We start from the raw sequence: 25534 nt of genomic DNA, 5'->3' as shown, positions 1-25534 counted from the left end.
CACCCCTAAATTTGCGTTCAGTTCCAAAATGTAAACAAAACCAGCCAGAAGTGGAATCTACGCGACTCGGAAAAAGCTGCCCTGTTGTGGAATTCATGCATCGTTTCATAGAAATCTGGCCTCCTTTGAATCCGTAGCAGATTCCTCTGACACCCCTAGCCCCTACTCATCCGGTTGGGGAAGGCGTTGTTTTACTCCAATCCATTAAGTAAAAAACCGAGCGCAGTCAAGGCCTGGAATACGGAGCCGAGGAATCAGGCTGTTCGGAACAGAAGAGAAAAATCAAGGTGGCTGCTCTGGAAGGCGGTTGGGGCCCTTGGCCTGCAGATTGAGTGCTTGACGCTCGACCAGGTTCTCCAATGGCGTGTTTCGGGGCTGCTTGCAACACACACTGCCGCCAATGCCTTGCTGCGAGAGGACATTGCTGCACCCGGGCAAGGCCTTTTGCTGCTTGCCTTCCATGCACACTCAGCCTGATATTACAGATGCTGCTGCTGCTAAACCATCACAGAAGCTTATTCAGCGTTGCTTTTTCCCCTCTGGTTTTTGCATGCTGCGTCTGCCCCCCTCCCATCTCCTTCCTGATTTCAGCAGGAGATACAATGGCTCTAGCTGCAGATTAGAGAGACTCCCCCCCCCTCTGCTCTCCCCCCTCCCGAGACCTCGATGCGCTTTGACGTCATGTGTGCTCCTTTCCGTTGCCATGGCAGCCCTCATTCCCCAAGCCCTCTGCCTGTCTCCTCTGCTCGGTTCCACAATGGTACAGCCAGCATCACCATGCACAATGGTCCCTCCAGACAGTAAAAGAGGGTGATTCAGCAAGCCACATTCCCCCCTCCACCCCACCCCGCACCACACACACACACACACACACACACACACACACACACACACACACACACCGTCTTCCTTCCTCCTTTTGAGTTCCGCTCCTGACTCCCTCCCCCGATCCCCTCTCCTTAACCTTTTCTTTGGGGCGCCGCTTTCATTCCTGAGCCCCCTCCCCGCCCGCCGCTCACCTTCTCCATCACCGCCTTCCATCGGGTGGCCTCGCTGCCACCTGCCCATCACGCCGGCTACGTCTCCCCTCCCACCCCATCGGATCTCTTTCTCTCTCCCCCCTCCCCACTTCAATCATCTCTCTTTCTCTTGGCCGCCCCATCTTTTTTTATCCCCCGCCCCCCCCTCTTTCCCCATTTGGAATGTGCTTTCCAAAGACCACGTAAGGTCCCGGCGGCGCTCGAGGGGAAAACACACGCCCCCCCACCCACACCCCACAGGAGGCTAGTCCGCAAGGCACGGAATGGTAGGTGATGGAGGAGGCTGGGAGGGAGGGGTTTCTTGGGCTTCACAAAACAACAACACAACCGCCACCCTGTCTTTGTGAGGAGGAGGCGGAGGCGGAGGCGGGGTGATGAATATTGATTGCTGTTAAAAATAATAAAGGGGAGGGGGAGGAGTGTGTGTGTGTGTGTGTGTGTGTGTGTGTGTGTGTGTGTGTGTGTAGGGGGTGGGCGGGCGAGAGGCAGGTTCATGAAGTAAACTGCTAACAGAAGCCAGAAGGCAGTAGCTGCACCGCTGGAAACTGGAGGAACATCTTTGGGAGCTTGTATTGGGGTTAGTATTTTGCATGCCTCTTTTGGGGGTGGTGGTTTAAGGTGATTCGAATTGTGCACGGAAACTGGGCAGATGTGAACTGGGGATGTAAACAGTGGTGTGGCGCTCTCGGTCTCCTTGTCCTCTGAACACGCTGTGGCCCCCATTCTTTAATATATATTTTATTTTTATTATTCAAAATTAATGTGCATGGGGACGGGTTGTGCGTCACATCCTATCCTATTTAGGGTACTTCTAAAACCTTCCGTAATTCTCAGAGATGCCCCCCCCATTCACCCCAGTAATGGTACATGTGAAAAGGGATCAGAAGCATATGTCTCTAGAAAAAGTATGTTGGTGGGATATGTATGGGGATTGTTGATGACTCAGAGGTGAAGATGAGTGTGGAAAATTCCAAGTGTTTTCCCTGGGAAGTAATTTCTAAAGACAAAACCCCTGTTGACTTGCATAACACTTCTATGAAGTGTGTGTGTGTGTGTGTGTGTGTGTGTGTGTGTGGAAGATGCTTTAAAAAGAAGTAGATACACTATTTAGGGTAACTGTTAATGGGGTTTGAGGGGTGGTGGTGAGGAATATCTTGGCTATCTGCTGTGAAGGGACATCCTACAAATTCTTCTAAAGACTGCAGTGAAATCAATGTAGCTGTACCGGAATAGCCTCTGACAGCCTGGCTATTACAATAGGACAAAATGTTCAGATAGCATTTTCTTTCTTCTGCAATGCGGCCCCTATTAAAAGATACATAGGCTTTGCATGCCTGTCTCTTGGAGGTCAAAATCTTTCCTCTCGGTCTAATGAGGAGGCTTGCTTTGGGGGTGACGGTGAAACCTCAGTCTTTCCCTGACCATAGGCTTGTTTACATGGGTGCCTTTTGCTGCATAGCTTCGCTGTTTCTTCAATGCAGGTTTTTCCCCCAACCTCTCACCCAGCTCTCAGTGACTCCCCCACCCCCCCAGAGCCTTGTGAACATACAGAACCAGGGTCGCTTTTTTGTTTTTCAAAGGGAAGGAGTGAAGGTGGCCAGGGAACAGTAATAGTGGAGAATCTGCCGCTTGGTATTTCCAGTGTTTTGACTGTATTGGCAGTTTCTGGGTTGCTGATCTTCTCATGCAAGGCCAATAAAGATGGGGTGTGTGGGAAACTGTACTGCTGACGGGGAAGACAGACAGTGATGGGGTTGATCACCACATGCAAACAGGCTTGATTCGAACAACACGAGAATGTGGAAACGTAGCAAAGGATCTTTGGGGCACGCAAGAAACAGTTACTGTCATGGGAGAAATATATATATACACACACACACACACACACACATGCGATGTCTACTTGAGTTTTGTGTTTCCTTCTCACACTTGTGGTATTTTCATTCCTGCCCCATAAGGTAGCTTCATCCATAGGTTTGCTGGATCAACGTTTCAAAACAAAGGAATGGTAGAGAGAGCCAATGGTATGGAACAGGGGCTGCCCTCCCCCCCCCCCCGTTCTGGTAAGATATGCCGATAAAGCAAGGAACATCTGACAACCCTAAATTATACCTGCACATTTTCTGGTTTAAAGCTCCTGGCTCTGTCCCCCTCCACCATGGTTATTAAATGAACGACAGAGGAGGTGTGATCTGAGCAATTAAATCAAGAGCCCCCCCCCCCCCGGATTCCTATTCTGTCGTGCTCTTTCAGGGCGCAGAATATTTTGCAAACATCCTGTTTGTTGTTGTGGCATATGGTGGGGGGCAAGGGAGGGGCTTTGTAATACCAGAATAATTTGGAAGAGGGCAAGGCGGGGGTGGGGAGGGAGAGGAATCATTTAGTGCAGAAATACTAGCTGCCTTTGGCTATCTCTGCTTGCATGCTGACTATGAGAAAAACGGTCCTCTCCCTCTCGGAGGTAGGTGTGTGTATGTGTTTGTATATTCTGGGAGAGGCAGTTTATGTGGCTCCTAGAAGGGATGAGTGTGTGTGTGTGTGTGTGTGTGTGTGTGTGTGTGTGTGTGTGTTGCTGGTATATTTGTAGGCATTATTTAATGGCTTCCTAGTACACAGGGGTCAATGATTGGAAGGCAAAATTGTTGTTCAAGGCAATACAAATTCAGATTTGTACAGGGGTGGGTGGGATTTGGGGGACTATTAAAGGGCCTAATCGTTTGGGTTGTTGTTGTTGTTGTTGTTGTTGTTGTTATGATCTTGATTATTTGCTGCCTACTGAAAAATTCTGATCCCATTCAAAGACTCATGGAGTTGCAATGGAGCTCAAAGGGCACCAACCAGCATGTTAACCTCACATACGCACAACATGGAATCGCACACAGCAATGGCCACATGAACCATTGTGGTGTAGTAGGCAGAGGGTTTTGGACTTGGTCCAAGCAGATCTGGAGCCAAATCCCCAGTCAACCAAAAAGTTCTTTGCAGGCGCAAGCCTATGCATGTTCCCCAGCCAGCATTCCCCTTAATGGTAGTTGTAGGGTTCCCCCCTCCCGCCTAAGCATGCATAGGATTGCGCCCTGCCTGGTTTTGGCCCAACCAATAGCTCAGCCTAAACTACCCAACAGGGTTGTGCGGATCAGATGGGATTACATCCAAGCCCCCTGCACCTTGGAGGAAAGATCAGATACAAATGTGATTTTTTAAAAATAAAAATAAAACTCTAACCACTGTCATTAGTAAAGTGGTAAATTTGGAAGTGCAGGCACTCATCATGAGGATCCCCATAGCCACACCTCCAAGGAGAGTCCAAAATGACAGGCAGCTGTGTGGATCCACACCAGCAAACCAGCTGGAGGAGTTTTCATTTGCTGGGAGCAGGTCTTTTGTAAAGCTAATGGGTCTTAATTGCCATTCAAGATCAAGCCACCCCAAAATATTTTACATGACAACAAGGAGCAGTGAATTGATGCTGAGAAAATTCATTCCTCCCCCCACCCTATGGTGAGGGTAGCTGGGAGGGAACAGGGAATTCTGACAGGGGTGGCAGATGACATCAGTGTCTCTGCTAATAAAAGTGCTGGTGCTACAACCTTGGCTCCAGTGCACCGCTGACCACCATATTGAAAAGTCCTTTACACAGCTGTTAATATTACCAATATTATGTTGTCTGTTTACACAGGACAGACCATAGCTCAGTGTTAGGACCCAGTGTTAGGGTCCTTAAAAGATCTCTGGGCTTGGAAAGACTTGGGGACTTCACTTGCCGTCACTTGACCTGATGCTCTCCAGATGTGTTGGACCGCAACTCCAGCACACTCAATGGCCATGTTAGCTGGGAAGGATAAGCACTGTGGTCCAACACAGCTGTAGGGCCACAGGTTGGGGAAGGCTGGGGTAGACCATAATGGAGCTTGAAGAGCTAATGGCTGGGCTCACTATACAAGGTGGCTTAAGAACCTAAGAGGAGCCATGCTGGATCAGACCAAGGGTCCATCTAGTCCAGCATTCTGTTCACACAGTGGCCAGGCAGCTGTCAACCAGAGACCAACAAATCAGGACATGGTACAACAGCACCCTCCCACCCATGTTCCACAGCAACTGGTGTCTATAGGCTTACTGCCTCTGATATTGGAGGTTGGGCTTGGCCATCAGGATTAGTAGCCATTGATAGCCTTTTCTTCTAAGAATTTATCCAACCCCCTTTTAAAGCTAACTGAGGCCTTAGCTAGACCTAAGGTTTATCCCGGGATCATCCCAGGGTCATCCCTGCCTGCTCCCAGGATCCCCTGTGTGTCATTTACATTAACAGCGATGACCCCGGGTTGATTCCGGGATAAACCTTAGGTCTAGCTAAGGCCCAAATTGGTGGACATCACTGATTCTCTGAAGATATGTATAAAAGCGCTAATAAAATAAGTTGATCTGAACTTTTTTTAAACTGGCTCTAGTTTTCGCGTATTGCTTCCAATACTAAATGTATTAAATTATTTAATTTAATTATTTTAAATGCTGCATTGCCACGCTTTCTCTGCATAAGACAACTCTGCTGTAAGTCATAAGAACATACTGTAAGAGGAGCCATGCTGGATCAGACCAAGGGTCCATCCAGTCCAGCATTCTGTTCACACGGTGGCCAACCACTGCTCACTGGAACCCCCTAAGAAAGGTATGAGTACAACATTATGGCTTCCTTTGTGCATATTTACAGTGCAATCCCATGCATGTTTAATGGAAGTAAGTCTCATGGTATTCCACAGGGTTTAGGCCCAGGTAAGCATGCATAGGAGTGTAGCTTTTGCCTGCAATTCTAAAGACCTTTCAAGGGAATGAGACCCATTTGAACACAGTGGGACTTCGTTCTAAGTAAACATGCATTGGATTGTGCTGTTCTTCAATTAACAGGCAGGAGCAAATAAATCATCTGTTTAAGATCAGCACAAAGTTCAAATCAGGGTTTTGACTATGAAAAATCCTCCTTTACACCTGATTTGAACAGATGTTAAACAGATGTGGAGCACCTATCTATCTTTCTATCTATCATCTGCCGTCTTTTATTTCTGAAGGGTGCAAACCTATGCACATTTAGACATAAAAAGTCCTTTAACTCTCAGCATTCCGCAGCCAGCCATGACTACCTGGGGAATGGTGCTAGGAGTTGTAGGACTCCGCCGCCTCTCCGCCCCAGGTCTAAACATGCATAGGACTGTGCCCTAAAATATTCTTAACTATCTTATGAAACTGAGGATAGAACTTGCTATGAAAATCTCTGAAGATTCCTGTAGCATTTCTTGGCTTTAGAGAAGGCTTGATGTACATGACATCAATATCAATGGATGCATTTGATGACATTCTTCCTGTCTTTTTGAGTCATTAGGGGTAATGAGTGACAAGGAAAGAGTAGGTAGTTCACTAAGCCAGAATAACAAACCACCACATATGGGTTTACAGTCAGTCTTCCGTTCCACCCAAGTACTGGCCAGACTGAGGCTGCTTAGCCCAAAGAATATAACAGCAGCACAGATCCTTTTCATTCTCTTAGCATCATCTTCAGAAGTAATTGACATTGAGTTTCTCTCTTCCTCCTACCTTCAACATTCTTACAGGCATATTCACTTAAAAACCACCATGAAGTGGCTTGGATTTCATAGTAATCGAAAACAAGGCTGACTTTTGCTGCAAAGACTTAATGTGTGTGTGTGTGTGTGTGTGCTTACCGTAGCACCATTTACAGAGAGGGACTTCTGGGAAAAATATTCTTTTAGAGGTATGTAAACTCTGCTGTAATGAAGAAACTGTGTTTGACGATAGCCCAGACCACCAAGCTTGGAATATATAAGGCTGCTTTTGCAGCTCTTTTAGAACTAGTGGCAATGCAAAAGAGATAGTTGAGGGGGTTTAGGAATATGCTGAATCCTATTTCTCCCCCTCAGCTTTTGGTCATTTTGATCGGTCTTAAACCAGAGCTATAATTTATCTTTGCAAAACAAAGATCTTTGTAGAACAAAGTAAGCGCACTGCCCTGCGTTTTCATAGCAATTTAGAGCATACAACAGGGCTTGCCCAAGACATTTTTCTGGCTGAGGAAAAGAACAAGATGGCACCCCCTTCCATTCCATGTACAAAAGCTGACTGGACTGGCAGTCAAAGAAATATTCAATATAGGCAATGGGACAATAACCTGAACCATACCCGAAGGCAGCAGGCTAGTTTAGGGGGCACAGGGCAAGCCACATGGCCCAGAATTCTCTCCTGGGCCACCTTGCTGCTATCTTCCAGCATCTGCAACCTGCTGTGATTGTCTCATTCTGCCAAATGGTAGGGATACAAAATCTAAAATACAGGCCTTAGCTAGACTTACATCATAGTCCGCAACGGAGGAGGGAAGATCTCGCGTTGTGATTAACGTGAGATCCCTCCTCTGTTTACACGTGAGGCACGACAACCTCAGGAAGAGAGGTGTTGCGCCCGCCATTTTAAATTTTTTTTAAAAAAGAGGACGGAGCGCACGAATGCTCATGCGCTAAAGGTAAGTTTTTTTAAAAAAAAATTAACTACTTTCTCCACTCCTCCCACCCTAACCCCGATGAGCACAGCGCCCCTGGCTCTGCGTGAGTAATCGCGGCAAAGGGCCACATGTTCTGCGGTCTTGGGCTCAGCCCAGGACTGGGGAAAAAGTGAGCCCAAAGGATAAAGCCCAGTCTAGCTAAGGCCGCACACACACATTTATTTCACATACATTGTTTTACTAACCCTTATAAGGTCACTATAAGGTAAGTCAGTAGTAGTATTATCTCTGCAATACAGAGAGATGGAGCCTGAGAAAGAGTTGTTTATGAACATTGGAAGCTACCGTATACCAAACCAGATTAGCTCAGTATTGTCTATACCAGGGATCTGGAGGGCAACTTGTAGCCAGATCTTTTTGCCTGCAACTCTCCTCACCACTGCTTGTGCTGGCTATGGCTAACAGGAGTTGTTGGCCGAAGCATCTGGAGGGCCACAAGTTGCCCATTTTTGGTCTACACTGACTGGTAGCAGGTGAAGTTGTGTTTGGACTAAGCATTTCCTGGCTTCTTGTAGTGCTCATTTCCCCCTAGCTTGTAAGAAATGGTTTTAACTTTGATTTTCTGGTACAGTCCAAGTACGCACAGCTGAGTTCTTGGAAAAAATGTAAAGGCAGCTGATGACTGCTGGAGTTCCCAAAATATTTACGTAGGCAGCCGAGATTGGCATTGAAGTCATTGTGCCCCCGAGAGAATTCCCCTGGCACCGGAGATTCTCTCAGAGCCGAGTGTCACTCCTAAAGAGCTCCTTTGCTTTGTGGAGTGGGAGCAGGGTGAGCTGCACTGCAGCACAGTATATAGCCCTTTCATGCCTTTGAACTAGAAAGGAACCAAATTGCTCAGTGGCAAAACAGGAACAGAAATGCCAAATTACCTTTCTCACTAGTTGGAGCTATGGAGAAGCCCTGACAAGGCAGTTCAGGAAGATTCTCAGAGAGGGTTTGTCCAGGTTCAGCAATACCCTGAGAAAGATGCAGAGTCTGATGATCCACTGGTTGTCCTACTTCAGGGGAAACCCTTGGCACGCCCTCATATACCTTTCAGGCCTGAGGACATAGCCCACATCTCAACCTCAGACTCTGAGAATGACTCCTCCACAGCATCTCCTGTCCCTCAGCCATGATCACGAGTTTGCATCTATAGAAATAACAATAGGCCCTTTAAGGATTAGAGCCAGCCATCCGGCAGGAGTGAAGTCTCTGAAGGTTCTGAGCTTGCCAGCCTCCATAAGGCCTTAGTCGCCTGCTGAGACAACAGCTCGCTTTGTATGGAAATGCTACAATTGACCTTGCTGTGACCCTGCTCTCCTGGACCTGATTGCGCTTTACTGGATAAGAATATAAAAAGAGTCATGCTGGATCAGACCAAGAGTCCATCTAGTCCAGCATTCTGTTCACACAGTGGCCAACCAGCTGTTGACCTGGAATACACGAGTAGGACATGAGTGCAGCAGCACCCTCTCACCTATGTTCCCCAGCAACTGGTGTACGTAGGTTTACTGCCTTGATACTGGAAGTAGCACATAGCTGTCAGGACTAGTAGCCATTGATAGCCTTCTCTTCCAGGAATTTGTCTAACTCCTAAATTGGTTGACATCACCACATCTTGTGGAATTGAATTCCATAGTTTAACTATGTGCTATATGAAGAGGTACTTCCTTTTATCTGTCCTAAAACTCCCACCAATCAACTTCATGAGATGAACCTGGGCTCTAGTATTTTGAGAGAGGGAGAAAAATGTCTCCCTATGGATTTGATCACTTTTCTACCTGACACTGAACCATCTGTGAGTGCATGTGTATCCTATAGACTCTTTCTCCTACTCATCAAGCCAAGCCAGGTCGGAGCCCATAGCTGGGATCATCCCGGGATCATCCCTGTGCATCCAAACCACACAGGGGATCCTGGGAGCAGGCAGGGACAATCCTGGGATAATCCTTAGGTGTAGAAAGGGCCTAGGTTCAGTCAATGACATCTCCTGTTAAAGCTGACTGGGGAAAGCTTCCCACCCCACCCACAACTGAAATCTTGGAGGTCATCTAACAGGCAGAGGAGATAACGCTGGACTACATGGGCCAAATACCTGATTTGTTATTCATTCATTTATTTTATTTATTTATTTGCAACTTCTCTATACTGCTCCACATCTAAATAGATTATGGAATGGAGAACAATAAAAGACAAAATAATAAAAAGATAAAAGATAACAAGAATAAAACACCTTATTAAAATTATTCTTTTAATAACAGTACTAATAAATACCATGGCTGGTCAGTCAAGGAAGGCTTCCTGGAATAAAGCTGTTTTCAGGAGGCGCTGAAAACAGCACAGTGTTGGTGCCTGCCTGACGTCCAAAGGCATGGAGTTCCAGAGAGAAGGGGCCACCACACTGAAGGCTCTTCTCCCAGTGGACTCCAATTAGGCCATATCTCCATGCGGAACTACTGGGAGCATACGGTGGCTATGAGGCACTTTCATTTGTTCATTTAAAAACAAAGCTTGAATACAGTTGTTATACAGTTATATAAGTATGGGCAAATAATCTTTTGAAGTTCTACACCAAGTGGGGGAAGCTGGTGATAAAGGAATACATTGATGAGAACAATGATATTAATTTCGAAATGTTTACCCACAGCTTTTCAGTCCAAAGGAGTCCAAAATGGGGAACGGTGCATAGCAAAGTTTCACTACTGTGGAGCATGTTACTACGAGGAGTGATCAAGATAAGCAAATGCTTTTGACAGCTATGAAAAATATAGACCTTGTTTTAATGCACTCGCCGTGCTTTAAGAATCATTAATATACTTCCATTGCCCCCTTTTAAAACTGTCCTTAATATGGCAACATTCCATTAATGATGGCTATTCTCTTTATCTGTATTCTCTTCCTTAAATGGTCTCCTTTACTTAGGTAAATAAATGATATTTCATAGCTAAAATGGCAGCATTTTCTTTGTGATTTAGAACTGTAGGGATTTGATCACCAGCAGGCCTGGTGCCTCTCTGAACACAGTCATAAAGTAAATCTCTTCCTGTAGATCAGACTTCACCACCCTGGTGACTTCTGGATATGTTAAACTACAATCCCTATCATCCCCAGCCAGTGTGGCAATTCTCCATACTTCTGCAAACCTTGGGATTCCCCCAGCCTGCTGATTCTTCTCTCTTGTGCATAGATGGCATTTTTTGGGCTACATAAGGATCGACATTTGGACAATGAATTCACTGAATATAAATGCTGGATATATTTATGGAGGATAGGGCCACAGCTAGACCTAAGGCTTATCCTGGGATCATCCAGGGTTCGCCCCTGCCTGAGCACTGGATCCCCTGTGTGTCACCTAGATGAACAGGTTTGACCCCTGGACGATCCAGGGATAAACCTTAGGTCTAGCTATGGCCTAGGTCTATCAATGGCCGTTCGCCATGCCAGCTAAATCTGGCCTCCATATCCAGGTTCTTTTGAAATTGAACTGCAGGAGGCGAGCAGTGATGAATGGCTGGCTATCTCCTTCTTGGTACGTTTGTCAGCTTTACTGGGGCATGTCATTGCTAGACACAGAGGACAGGGCTAGGTAGACCTTTGATCTACATCAGCACAGGCAGTTCTCATGGCTTTATTTTAGTTTGAAGTAGTCATCCAGATGCTGTGAAAGCAGGTCAGTACTCAAAATATGCTATTCAGTGGCCCTGTTCAGAAGACACCTTAAACCATGGCTTTAACCCTGGTGAATAAAGCAAAAAGCCTTATTCACTGTGGTTAAAGCCATGGTTTAAGGTGTCTTCTGAACACTGCTTGACTTTCTGGCTTAACTACCATGGTTAAAGCCATGATTTAAGGTGTCTTCTGAATGGGCCCAGTGTTATAGTGTTGAGGTGATGATGAGGTTATGTTTTAACCATTATCAAATAATCTTCTTGGTATTATGTTTTTGGAAAGGACATATTCTCCCCATCCTAGTTACCTGCCAAAATTTCAATGGCCTGCTATCCCGCAAATCAAATATTGCGACTACTGCTTTTGAGTAGCAACTATTGAGTTTGTATAACCTGCTTTGTCTTCCCTCCTTCCCTATGCTCTGCTTCATAACATTCTAGGACCATAAGCTGCCTTATCCATCTATCTCCGTATTATCTCCCTGACAGTGGCGGTTAGGCTCTTGGCAGAGGTATTTCCCTTAAAAGAAGGGATTCCAGGGATTCAACCCAGGCCCTTCTACATGTAAGATATGGGCTGTCGTCCCTTGCTTTCTCTTCTCAAAAAGTGAGGTCTACATGGATGTGTTGGTTTATGGTTCTACTTTTCACAGTGTTGGGATCAGTGATGGTTGATGGGGGTGGGGAATCCGCTTTGGGTTTCAGTCAAAACTCCTCATTTAGTGTTCTGGGTGGTTATGATGAAACCTGGAGTTGATTCACTGTCCCACTGACATTGAAGTCACCAGACTCCACTGGTTGTGGACCTAGGCATTTGCTAGGAAGATCCTGGGAGACTTCGGCCATAGCTAGACCTAAGGTTTATCCCTGGATCGTCCAGGGGTCAAACCTGTTCATCTAGGTGACACACAGGGGATCCAGTGCTCAGGCAGGGGCGAACCCTGGATGATCCCAGGATAAACCCTAGGTCTCGCTGTGGCCTTCATGATTTGGAAGTGCAAAAGGTTCTGATCTAATGGCAGGTATAGCCTGAATGATTCTGCTGAAACATTTGTAAGAGAAAGGATGTAGGAGGCAATTGTATATGAGTCGGGAGGGAGGAAATTAGATTATAATAGAAAACAGGCCCACATATTCCGAGGGACAGCCCTATTGCCCCCTAATGATAGGGCAGATAATATGATGCAAATATATTTGTAAGAATGTGAGCCAACGTTGCACTAGGTTAGTCTTCCTCAACCTGGTGCCCTTCAGATGTTGTGGACTTCAACTCTCATCATCCACAGCCAGCATGGCCAATGGTCAGGAACCTTGGGAGTTGTAATCCAAAACATCTGGATAGCACCAGGCTGGGGATGGTTGTGGACAAGGCGCAAAGAAATCTATGGTGAAATTTTGGACTAAATAATTCACCCATCATAATCAGAATCCCAACTGAAACAAGATGTTGATGGTTCAAATATTCCCTCTGCTATGATCTCAATAGATAACATTAGGCAAGTTACTGGCTTCTGGCTTCTGTCCCATATCTCTAACATGGGATTATTGATACTGATCTGTCTTTCAAGGTTGCTGTAAGGATGACTGAGATCATGGATGTGAAATACTTTGAGCATTTTAAAGAACCATATAAGAGGCAAATTAGAAGTGAAGTTAATTCTGTGAATGCAACTGAAATATACATTTTTGTTATGTAGATAGTAGTGTGTCTATAAAAAAACCCACCTCTTCTCCAAAGCTCATTTACATTTCTAGGGAACCAACTTTTTTTGCTTTCAAGTTGTTTCCCTGTTTCATTTAAAACATGGCTTTGTGTAAAAGCACAAGGGTTGCCACAGGTTTTTATATATATATAAATTTAAAATAGTCTGCAAGATTGCAAGAGATCAAGCAGATGCCCCATGTGTCTGACAGCTATTGAATGTAACGGCATTGTATGAATGTGTAGGTCAAGCAGTCAGAGAAAATCTCTCATTATATAAATAAGTGGAGAAGCTTCTGAACGAGAGGGGGAAGGAAAAGATTCATCTCGATATATACTATATATATATATATATATATATATATATATATATATATATTCCAGACATGCATCTTTCTGAGATGGATTTGATGTGAATAATTTGGAGGATGGGTTAGAACCCCGATTCTTAACCTTTTGGAGGAGAAGGATACATCGATGAACCTTGATGGCCTCCGATGACTTTAGTACAGAAAACACAGTCATGACCCAGATGCCTTTGGCAGATTGACTGCTCTGAGCCCATTTCGTAGGCATCTGGCAGAGTTTCAGGTTTTATAATGAAACCCACAGCCGGTATGTAATTCATCAAGGCTTCACACAGCTGTAGAGATTGCAACAACCAGAAAAGGCATAATTTTCTCCAGGTTTTTGACTCCCAGTCCAACACTTTAGCCACTACACCACACTGGCTCTCAACCAGTGTTCAACAGAACCTTCCAGTCAGGAGCTATGTTCGTCTGTTATGTAACAAAAATGGCACCTTTTGCATGAACAGTGGGGCTGCAAGGCCATAAAATTTAAGAGGGGATACTTTTACGCAAAGCTCAAGTATGTATCTATACAGTGACCATTTGCAACTTCTGTGACTGGCAATAACATTATCTTCCTCGTTTTGCTCAGTTCATTTAATGTCTGTAGTGGGGGGGAAAGTAATACGGGCTTAGTCAAGAGCAGGGATTTCTCTCCCGCTACCGGTGTTAACACTCCCCTAGCCAAATCATCTCCAGGAAGACTGCTTTATTGCCAATTCCAGCTATTATGAATAGTCACTGGACTCTTATATAGTTTTGAACTTTGCATAGAATTGCTCTTGCATCACACAGCATTTTGGCTGCACTGTTTACCATTTCCACCCTCTCTATCAATGTGCACTTTACATCTGTCAAGGGAGGAGAACTGTTCATGCATCTGATGGAGAGGGCTCTAGTCCACAAAAGCTTTATGTCCCAATAAATCTGTTAGCCTTTAAGGTACCACAACAATGTGTACGTACATTGCATTTCGACATCATGTCTTCGTGAACTCCTGCCTAGGTCTTTGTTTGCGGTGAAGTATTGTCTGGATTTATCTATGTGGGTTCAGCTTATGTGTGGATGATCTAGTTTGGGCATTGTTTTGTTTTGCTCAGCTGAACTATAAACAAGTAGACTGGCTACTTCTGCATTACCCTCCCCTCCAAAAAAAGAAGAGAAAAAGAAAAAAAGAAAGAAAAAGGAATTGCATTACCATAAAAGAGGACCCAAATTTGTGTAAAAATTGGATATGCTAATTTATATGCTTAGATGCAACTTTAGAAATCAGTATTATAATTTAAACAGAAAGACAATACATCTCACCATAGTGCGGAAGGCTGCACACAGGTAATCTGTGTGCCTACCTGTTCAGTCTACTGTCCGGGCCCTTATCTATATGACAGCGGTATTGCTGTGCCCGGCGGAGTGAGCAAGGGCGCAGCTGCATTGACGATCCTTCCCAGCGTCTACATGGGAAGGAGTGCAGTTGTGGGTTTATAGGCGGCGGCGCCACAATGCCCGCCCACCCGAGGCACCTCGGAGCATCTGCACCCCCTCCTCTGTCGTAAGTGGGATTTTTTTTTAATGGGAATTTTTTTTTTGCTTGTTTAGCTGTAAATGTGGAAGATCGCATTTACAGCTAACTGGGGGCGGGGAAGAAGGGGAGATGCGATGCGTTGCATCTAAAGATTAAAAATGAAAGAAGGGGATGTGGGGGGGAGAGGAACAGGGCAGCCAGAGCGAGCTCAGAGGTAGGAGAGCCAGTTGCCCTGTTCCTCCCACCCTCCCTGGTGCTCCGGCAGCAGCAGCTGACTCCATGCTGCCCCGTTCCTCTCTCCCCAGCTGCTGCTGCCGGGAGCACCGGGGAGGGTGGGAGGAACAGGGCAACTGGCTCTCCTACCTCTGAACGTGCTCTGTCTGCCCCATTCCTCTCCCCCCATCCGCCCCCTTCCCCCTTTAAATTTTTCCCCTTAAAAAGCCTCCACAGAGGCTCTGAGCTTGGCTCCGAGCTAAAAAAGTTGGGGTAAGTCCCCAACTTTTTTAGAGCGGAGCTTTGGGGCTTTGCCCCTATATCCCTTTGGAGTGGCAGCTGCGTCATGTAACTCACCTGCCACCACTCCGAAGCTACCCCAGGGTAAAGCGCACGTGTAGACGTCCCCCAGGTGTTAAATTCTGTTGGCCAACAGCTGTTATGGTTCTTTTGTCCTCCCCCCCCCTTTGGTGGTAGTGATGCCCTCTTTTTATGATGATTCACAAGTGGCCACCTGACCAGGGTGGAACTAGGGGCCACCAAGATTGCTCCTCCAAACCTGGTGTTAGCCCTGAGTCCAGGGCTTAATCTGTGCCACACTCAGCCCTGGAAGGAACCTGTTGTTTTCGTTTGAATGTCAGGACTCAACTCTGGATCTTATAAGCAGCAATATCTCTGTGTCAGTAACAAAATGCAGGCGTCATTATTTCAGTCAGGTCTGACTCTTAAACAACGTTCCTGTCTTCAGTGCCAATGCCTGGGAGCATGTTAAGTGATGATAGAGACATGAGTGCCTTTGAGCATGTGCAGAGTGCCTTCCGCCCCCATCCCCAATTATTGACTGGGTTCAAAGAATCAGGGCCTAATGGTCAAGGGACGTGCAAGGACAAGAGCATCTACCTGGATTTTCAACTAGATCAGTGGAAAGTGAGGTCCGGTAGAGATTCTCAAAGCTTAAAAATACACAACATAGATCTGTTCTTCAGTTAGTCCCAGTGGGCTGAGGTTTTGTACAAATAATAAAGTTCAGTCTTCTGTAATGCATGACTTGACTTGATTCCCAGCATACTTCAGGGCTTGACCCAAGACCCTCATGGGCTGAAGTTGGGACTACCTAAAACAATGGCTGTTCTGGCCTCAAAGATGGGAGCAAGGATGTGTAACATTGGCCCAAGCAGTTGGCAGGCATATGATGCATCTGCATTGGCCAGGAATGGTGAAATGGGCAGGAGATTGCTGTTGCACACATGCCCTCATTGTGGGTTCCTGGTCAACAGTTGTTTGGCCACTGTATGAAAAGAAAGCTGGACTAGATGGACCCTTGGTTTGATCCAGCAGGGCATTTCTTAAGTTTTGGACATTTTCTTGTCCAAATTTTATTTTTCTACACTGATTTACCAGGTAGCAGACGCCAGCCATGTGTCCCTCTCCCAATTGGAATCCCCTTATTATCTCTGATCTCTGATCAGAGATACCAAAGGGATTCCCCTTTGCACTACTCACCCCCCACCCATTGAGATTGGGAGCAGTGTGCTGGGCAACCCCTTTGTTATCTCCAATCACAAATTGGAGATAACAAGTTTCCTTTCCGTGCCTACTCTGCAAGCCCCTGGTAGCTTCAAGGCCAGCGCTTGAGGAAGGAGGGAGCAGACGGAGGGCGCCCAGATGAGGAACCTCTGCAGGTATATGAAAACATAAGTGCGTAAGAGCTTATAAATTAGATCATATAAAATACAGCATGTGTTGTCTCTACTTTATGTATTCCTCTTTTACTACCGCCTATGTATAGTGTCTGCATTTTGCTACTGTGTTGTTTGTACTTAACGTTACTTTGGCCCTGTTCAGAAGACACTTTAAACCATGGCTTTAACCATGGTGGTTAAGACAGAAAGTCAGGCCGTGTTCAGAAGACACCTTAAACCATGGCTTTAACCATGCTGAATGAGGCATTCTGGCTTAACCACCATGGCTAATGCTGTGGTTTAAGGTGTCTTCTGAATGGGGCCATTTAAACTCCCAAGCAAGGCATGTAAATAATTGATTTGCTAATCCCTCATTTTCCTCATCAGCCTGGCATTTTTCCATGCAGATCAGGGAATTATCTGCATATGTAACAGTCTGCTTAAATTTTGCAAATGGCTATTTGCATGCAAAATGCTGGTTTTCTTTTTGTATGTGTTTATGATGGCGTGAAAGCCAGAACAATGACCTTACTGTACAGTGACAAAACTGCATGAGACTTTCAGAAACACTCATGAAAATGTAAGAACCTTAATCACACACACACACACACTACTGACTGTGACACTTAACAATTGAACAGCTGACTCTTCCTTGTGCCCTAGGCCGTTGGTCAAATGAATTTCTAAGGAACTGCATTTTTCTCTAGCAGAACGCAGTCAAATCTACGTCTACGGCTGCCTAGAAATAATTTTAGATAGATTGGTTTTCGCTATATCTGATGACAGGCTCCATGTTAACTTGAGTGCACTTATTTGTAATACCACACAAGCCACTTCTTTTGGAGGAATTTGTGTTACCCTAATGTGACCTTTAGAAGATTTCTCCATTACAAACTTTCATATCTGTAGGCTGGCTAAGGGTCCTGTACAGGGAACAAGCACTCTCTATTTCAGAGGTCTCCAACCTTTTTGGGCCCATGGGCACATCTAAGAATTTGAGAAACCGTTGGCACTACCACAAAATGGCTGCCATGGGAGGCGCAGCTGTGCACAAAGGGCAAATAACTTCCCCAAAAGACCAAGTATAAAGCAGATGTGGGTTCTGAGTCCCAACATACTCAGCTCCTTTGAACCTACAGTTTTCTGTGTCAACAGAAGGCAAACACGTCTTTTCTCTCCTACTTCCTCCGCCAGCCAACTCATTTTCCCATCTCTGTTTTCTCTTTTACCCCAGAGGACCATCCTTAGACACTCTCTCTTTTTCTCTCCTCCATTCCCTGGATCACCATTCAAACTCCCTCCCTCCCTCCCTCCCTCCCTCCCTCTCTTTTTCACTCTGGGAAACTTTCTACACCTAAGGGTGTAGAGGGACACAGGGGAGATGATCCTGGGATTTCCAGAAGTGAAGAGGGACATTATGCCAGTTCCAGCTGCCATTTTTTTTAAAAAAAGAACAGGAGGTGGAGCACAATTGAGCTCCAGCACAAAGTAAGTAAAACAACAACAAAAAAGCCTGCTCCCTCCACCTCCAATGTCCCTGGACTTCCCCTGGCCTGGCTCCTTCCCTCTGCTGAGCCTCGCTACTTGCAGGGAGGAGGGAAGAAGCTGGGATAGGTGCCCACACCACCCGTAGTCCTCGGGATCGTCCCAGGACCATGGGTAAAACCAGGATAACAGCGGTCCCAGAAATCCCGGGAAAATGGAGGGATCATCCCTCCCTGCTCCTGGGATCCCCTGTCATGTCTAGACCAGGGGAGGGAGGGGGGAGGATCTCACAATATTCTGCTCTTGAGATTCTCCCCTTTGTACAGATGCACACACGACATCCCGGGAGAAATGGGGGATGTCGTGCCTGCCATTTTTTTTAAAAGAAGATGAGTGCACATGTGTTTTGACGAAAAAGTAAATTTAAAAAAAACAAAAAACACCCAATACCACTCCCCTCATCCCACTCACGATGGGTATGGAGCACCTGAAGAGCTCCGTGCCCCATACTTGCGAGGAGCCGGGAAGAAACCGGGATGGGCGCCCACACTTCCCTGTGGGGGGGAAAACGGGCTAAAAGTGTCCCAAGATAGCCCTGGGGAAATGGAGCGATCATCCCTCCCCGCTCCGGGGATCCCCTATGTGTCATTTGGATGCAGATGATAATCCAGGGACGATCCCATGAAAAAAGGCAGGTGTAGAAAGAGCCTGGGCAACCACCCATGCATGCACATGTGCTGTCTTTCTCTTTGTATCTCTCTCTGTATGGCACACACACCAGCATGTACCCCATGTAGCCAAATCTCTCCAAATTTCACCCCTGAATTGCCCCTAACCCCTTTCTCACACACATGGAAACCCCCCCCCCCAATCCATTCACACATACGGACACACAATCCTCCCCAATCCCTGCCAGGTTATTCAAAGCTGGCTCCCCCAGCTGGCTCCTCGCTGCTTTCCTTAGCCTCCTCCCCACTGGCTTCATGCTGGCTTTCTGAGTCCTCGTTTGGCTTACTGTTGCTTTGGAGGCAACAGTAGTCCACCACCCTGCCATCCAGCTTACCAGAGTGACAGTGGTCCCTTTTTCTTACCCCCTTTATTTTTCTTAGTGGCTGGATGCACTGCAGAGGAAAGTGTTGGCTGCAGCCAGACACCATTTTCATTTCCTAAGAGTGTCTCTGAGCCTCACATATGGCCTAGAGGCATTCATGGGCAATGAAGAGGGCTGGGCGAAGGTCCTCACTTCGCTTTGAAGCAATACGAGCTCTTGGTATACACATTTTTAAAATTAAAACAACAACAACCCCGGAAGGGTAGTGTGTCTTGGATGGCACCAAGGATATTTTCCACCGATGCATTGTCACCTGAGCAGCACACAGGCCATTGTCTTCCCTGCTATGGTGAGATGTATGGTATTGTTATACATATGAAATTATTTACATCTGAAGTTTTGCATGTTGCATTTACTTCCTTCCCATGCCAGCATTACCAGCCATGATGGAGAAGGAGATGCTGGTGTGGGTAGCACATGGCTAGGATCCTACACACATGTCTTTGGGAGAATGGCCCATAGAACACAGTGGGGCTTCCTTCTGAGGAGCATCCAGAAGAACTCCTCATTACTTATATCAGCTTGGATCCTCAGTTGCGCTTCAGCTCACACAAGGGGGCTGATTTCCGCAACCTCCTCCTTCTGAAGACCCCCCCCCACAACATGTCCCATATTATTCTTGTGGCTTCAGGAACAGATATTGGGGGGGCGTGGAGAGCTTTAGTGGGAAGTGGGAAAGCTGTCCATACAACTGCCTTGATTTACGCAATTGGGAAGGGGGTTGTGAGTTGCTACCATCTTGAAAATTGCAGCTGCTACGTACAGGACAGCCATGTGTTGCGATTTTGAAGGCCTGTCACAGGATAGCCTTCTATTTGAAGCATTCACTAGTCCATGGCCAGTTAAAAAATAAAGAACCATAAGAAGGCAGAACAGCTAGCCAAAAGAAGCGCGATGTGCATAGCTTAGGAGGGTGGATGGCACTTGAAGTAGGTTCACTTTTTGGAGGCACCACCCACCCCCTGTCTAGGGACTATGCACAGCACAGTGTTACTAGGAGTGAGCAGTAAGGTGCACTTCTGCACTTTGTGTTTGGTTACTGATATATTTTTATGTTCACAAAGAGGGTCTGGAATTGATGGATAGATGCATTTTAGCAGCACTGGATAGCTCAATGTATGTATTCACAACATCCAAGAAGAAATAGATTCATTCGGGAGATTTAGTTCAATCTCATACCTTGCTAGAAGGTTAGAGTGTGCAATCTATCACCACTTTCTTTCGTTTTGTTTAAGAAACAAGATGATCCAAGGCATATGCAATAGACCAGAATGCAATATCACAGCTGAGAATTAAGCAATATAATAGAAAAATGGCATGTGCGCATGCATTAAAAGCTTGTGGTCATGTTCTGTGAATATTGTAATTTAGAATGGCCTCACCCAGTTGCAGCAAATGTGCTTAAATCAGTCAACTAAGATTTGATTGGATAGCTTTAAAGAAACACCAACGCTTTAACTAGAAGAATGTACAAAGGGAGGGCTAGTTCATAAGAACATAAGAAGAGCCCTGCTGGATGAGACCAAGGGTCCATCTAGTCCAGCACTCTGTTCATACAGTGGCCAAGCAGCTGTCAACCTGGGACCCCCAAGCAGCACACAGTGCAACAGCACTCTCCCACCCATGTATCCCAGCAACTGGTGTATATAGGCTTACTGCCTCAGATACTGGAGGTAGCACATAGCCATCAGGACCGTTAACAGTCTTCCAGGAATTTATCCAGTCCTCTTTTAAAGCCATCCAAATTGGTGGCCAAACCTACATCTTGTGATAGTGAATTTCATAGTCTAACTATGCACTGTGTGAAGAAGAAGAACTTCATTTTATCTGTCCTGAAACTCCCACCAATCAGCTTCATGGGATGACCCTGGGTTCTAGTATTATGAGAGAGGGAGAAAAATGTCTCCCTTTCCACATTCTACATACCATGCATAATGTTGTAGACCTCTATGAGATCTCTTCTTACCCTCCTTTTTCCCAAGCTAAACAGTCCCAGCGGTTGTAACCTATCCTCATAGGGTAGATGCTTCAGCCTCTTCATCATTTTAGTTGCTGTTTTCTGCACTTTTGCTTTGATTGGCCCAACAGAATAGCATGCCCCTTATAAGAGCCATGTAAGGCTAAGGGCCAAATGAGAAACCATTCATAAGTAGCAATTTGTGTGAATGGCTTAAAAAAAGTAAAGTGTGTGTGTGTGTGTGTGTGTGTGTGTGTGTGTGTGTGTGTGATTTGAATCGAGACCCCCTAAACCCCCTGCCAGTGTCCCAGTTCAGATCAGATACACAAAGGCACAGACCTCTTGGTCTGGATCAAGACCACAGTAGAGGGAAAAGGGTTAAAGCCACCCTAACCCCCCACTCCAGGATCCCAATCTGCTATTTATTTTTTAAAAGCCATTCACACATCTTGCATAGTTTGATATTAACAAAGTTGTTATCTGGCCATGCTATTCTGTTATGCCAAGGAAAGATATACTTTCTTATATTAACCTTCTAGTTCAACAATAGATGTTTCTTTAATGGGCTCTAATATCCTTTCCCAGTAGAATGCATCTTGAAAGTTCGTAACATCACAGCTACTTGCAGGATGGGTACTGAAAACAATTTGAGCAGTCCTAGATTAGGCAGAGGAGGAAAAGGCTGGCTGGCGAGAAGCAGTCTTGGGGGCCTGCAAGGGTGCTGCTGTGGATTTTGGGTACTGATAATAATTTAGGAATAGCTCCAGCAATTTGTTTAACCATGTCCTCCTGTGCCACTTTCCTGTATAAAATCACCTCCCTGAAACATCTCTTGGCTCCATGGGGATTGGGAATATGTATTGTTTTCATATAGTCCCAAACTGACTTGGAGGGGTCTTGTGGCTGGCATCTTTTCTTAAAGCCAAGGTTCCATGATTAGGTTATTTCACATCCTATCTAGTTGCGTTCTCCATCAAAGGTGTTTTGAGAGCTCATTATATAGAGCTCTCCTACAAAGCAGCCTTTTATTCTCCCATACAAAGAGTTTGGTGAGATATGCACATTCAGAAATAATAACCTTAAATTATAATTATAGGCCCTGAAAACCAGCAATTAAAGGACACAGTATTCATCCTTCATGTTATTTCCGCAAGAAAAAAAAAACTACTACCAATGAAACCCCTTTGATGTGTAGGGGTCAACACCATGCTCTAGGCCAAGGGTATAGAGTTTCAGATCCAGCCTTCCTGGGTTTCCAAAATGGCCCTCTGAAGCTTTGCAGATGGCCCTGCCCCCTTGCCCAGGTTTTGTGCAGTTTCCCCTTCATTCTATGAGGTTGAAATGCCTCCCGTGGACTGCAAGAAGATCAAACCAGTCCATACTCCAGGAAATAAAGGCAGACTGTTCACTTGAGGGAATGGTATTAAAGGCAAAACTGAAGTACTTTGGCCACATAATGAGAAGACAGGATACCCTGGAGAAGAGGCTGATGCTAGGGAAAGTGGAAGGCAAAAGGAAGAGGGGCCCGACCAAGGGCAAGATGGATGGATGATATTCTGGAGGTGACAGACTTGTCCTTGGGGAAGCTGGGGGTGGCGACAGCCGACAGAAAGCTCTGGCGAGGGCTGGTCCATGAAGTCACGAAGAGTCGGAAACGACTGAACGAATAAACAACAACAACAAAGGCTTAGTTACTTGCAGTAAGGGCTTTAAGTTAACATATTCTTATACTTTTGGTAGTTTGGACCTGTCTCCTTTGGCTTCCGCTCTGCCCACCCCAGGAATATGCCCCCCAGGAGTTTCTCTGAAATGGAATTTGGCTCCTCGGCCAAAAGAGGTTGAACACCCTTGTTCTAGTTAGATTCTAGAGTCCAGGGAAACTGCTTGTCAGTCCAACTGGGCCAGAAGCAGGCACATGGTCCCAAACAGGCTACACATTTATTTATTTATTTATTTTATTGACAACATTTGTATACCACTCCACATCTAGACAGATTCAGGAGCGGTGAACAACAAGAGATAAAATGAACAAAAGATAAAAGGAATCAAACATCGTATTAACATTCTTTAAAAGCTGAGTGCCGATCAAACTGAGGCTGTTCAACCATGGAAGAATTCCTGGAAAAGAGCTGTTTTCAGGAGGTGCCAAAAACAGCACAGTTTGGGTGCCTTCCTGACCTCCAGAGGCAGGGAGTTCCATAAGAAGGAAGCCAACACACTGAAGGTTCTTCTCTGGGTGGAGTCCAGGGTGAGCAGGGATTGGTCTGTGGGGTCAGTTGACAGAAGGAAGTACTGCAGCATACAGGGTGACCTCAAAGCAAAGAGCTTAGTCTGTCAGGTTTGCAATGGAAAGAGAACACAGGTAACACAGGAAGGAAGGAAGGAAGGATGTTGAGCCCTAATTGAAGACCTCCCTCTGCCCCTGTTTGCTGTTTATTTCTGTAAAATCAACATCAGTATGGTAACAAACAGTAACTATAGTTAAAGATCTTTGCCTCATTTACAACACTTAATAATAGGCACATTTCTCCCGTTCTTCGTTCATTTTAAAATTTCTAAACAGCAGCTTCATCTAAATCTAAAATGGATGGTCTATATAAAATTCCAATTTCCAGTACAATAGTATAATAACAACAATAAAAAAGATAAAGTGTTAGTACAATAAAATCAAGAGACATAAAACTATTTCAAACAGCAAAAAATAGCATTCATTTAAAATGTCTGGATAAGTGAAAACATGTTGACCTGGTGTAGGAAGGGATATGGTCTGAATGCCGGTTGTACCTCCCTTAGGAGTCCAGAGTTGGAGTGCCATCACAGACAAGTATGTTGGGATGAATAATGTACCTCTTCTAACAATGGAATTCTGGAAAGAGCTTAGATATATTGTGGAATCAGTGGAAAAAAAATATTTACTCTCCTAAATGTAAGAAGCTTAAAGCAACTTGAGAAAAGGAGGGGGGGGGGAAAATACATTCTTTACCAAGACATAACACAGCTCTTAAGAACTAGGAAACAAATGCTTTTCTGAGCTCTTCCTGAAATAGAGTGGCATAGCTTAATTGTAGATTATAATGCTGCTTTAAATGTCTGCATTAATTTTGGGGTGAGATTCTAGTCATCAGCGTATGCCCAGAAATTTTTATGGCATTATGAATGCCTGATTTACAGTTGTCTTTAAAATTAATTTGATTATACTTTTACCATGTCACATTAAGGAAAAAAATGTCTTCTAGATATCGGACGAGTGTGGCAAAGCGCTTATGCAGCTGCACTATGCTAGGGACAAAAACCCATAAATCCAAAGAAGATGCTCATTAGAATAACAATTTACACACAATGAATTATGCCTAATTTAATAAACCTGGCCTGCATTTCACAGATTTCTTTGGACTTGTGTCTGGGAAGGAAGATATTAAATGCACGCTGGGGTCCTAAAGCGGCTCTGTTAGCACACATTGTTATTTTTTTCCCCAGTGGTGCTTACAGAATAGTGTACTCCAGTCCAGAATTAGCAATCCACATGCAGAGGCCTGCATTTATGTGCAAATGCACTTCTGAGCAAGCAGGGTGCAACACATGGCCAGTGCCATCACCTCCGATGGTACTAATCACATGTTGGTGAGGAAGAGATTGAAGCTAGGTTCTTCCTCACTTGGGGCTGTTACAGAAACTGGATCCATTGAATACACTGTCACAGATGACACTCTCAGAGTCTAGGACAGGGGGAGGCAACCTGGAACCCTCCAGATGTTTAGAACTATAATTCCCATGAAGCCCAGCCAGCATGGCCAATGGTCAAGGATTATGGGAGTGTAGTCCGAAATAGTTGGACAACACCTGTTTGCCGAACCCTGTTCTGGGACTGTGTGATTCACTGTCGCAATGTCCCGCTTTATGGAAGGACACAGATATACACCAAGCAGGATATAACACCATGAAAGCAGTTTGAAAACGGTATACGGAATGTGTCATGGGCCACAACAGTTGTCAGTGCACTTCAATACCATTATAAAGCAGTAGTGTAGATCCTGCCCTAGATACACAAACTGACAGAGACTTTCGGTGGTTCAGCATTTATTCCAAGCATTTGTTGTGGAGGATGATACTGAACAGTATTCCAATATTTCTGGTGGGAGATTCAGGAGACCAGCTTATTTCCTGGTTTGAAATACATGAGTCGGTTTTCAGATTCCATATTAAAGTAATATAGCTGAGCTTTCAACCAACTCAAAGGACAACCATCTACTAATA

The 25534-nt window shown here is 45.3% G+C and overlaps 1 protein-coding gene across 4 annotated transcripts in view; it reads left to right on the top strand.

The window, feature by feature from the left end:
• The first annotated feature begins 1277 nt into the window (after positions 1–1277).
• The window catches only part of MAPK10 (mitogen-activated protein kinase 10), a 255525-nt gene continuing 231268 nt past the window's right edge, over positions 1278–25534 (top strand). For 2 of the 4 annotated variants that reach the window (XM_063136197.1, XM_063136200.1), the window contains exon 1: positions 1278–1306. The gene's annotated coding sequence lies outside the window, so the exon portion shown is untranslated. Of the gene's footprint in view, positions 1307–1490; positions 1618–25534 lie in introns of those variants that run through there. The other 2 variants (XM_063136201.1, XM_063136198.1) reach the window with 1 other exon arrangement.

Source organism: Elgaria multicarinata, chromosome 10 (genome assembly GCF_023053635.1).
Source record: "Elgaria multicarinata webbii isolate HBS135686 ecotype San Diego chromosome 10, rElgMul1.1.pri, whole genome shotgun sequence".
NCBI lineage: Eukaryota > Metazoa > Chordata > Lepidosauria > Squamata > Anguidae > Elgaria > Elgaria multicarinata.
The sequence above is the reverse complement of the archived record's forward strand: the minus strand, read 5'-3'. Positions and strand labels throughout refer to the sequence as shown.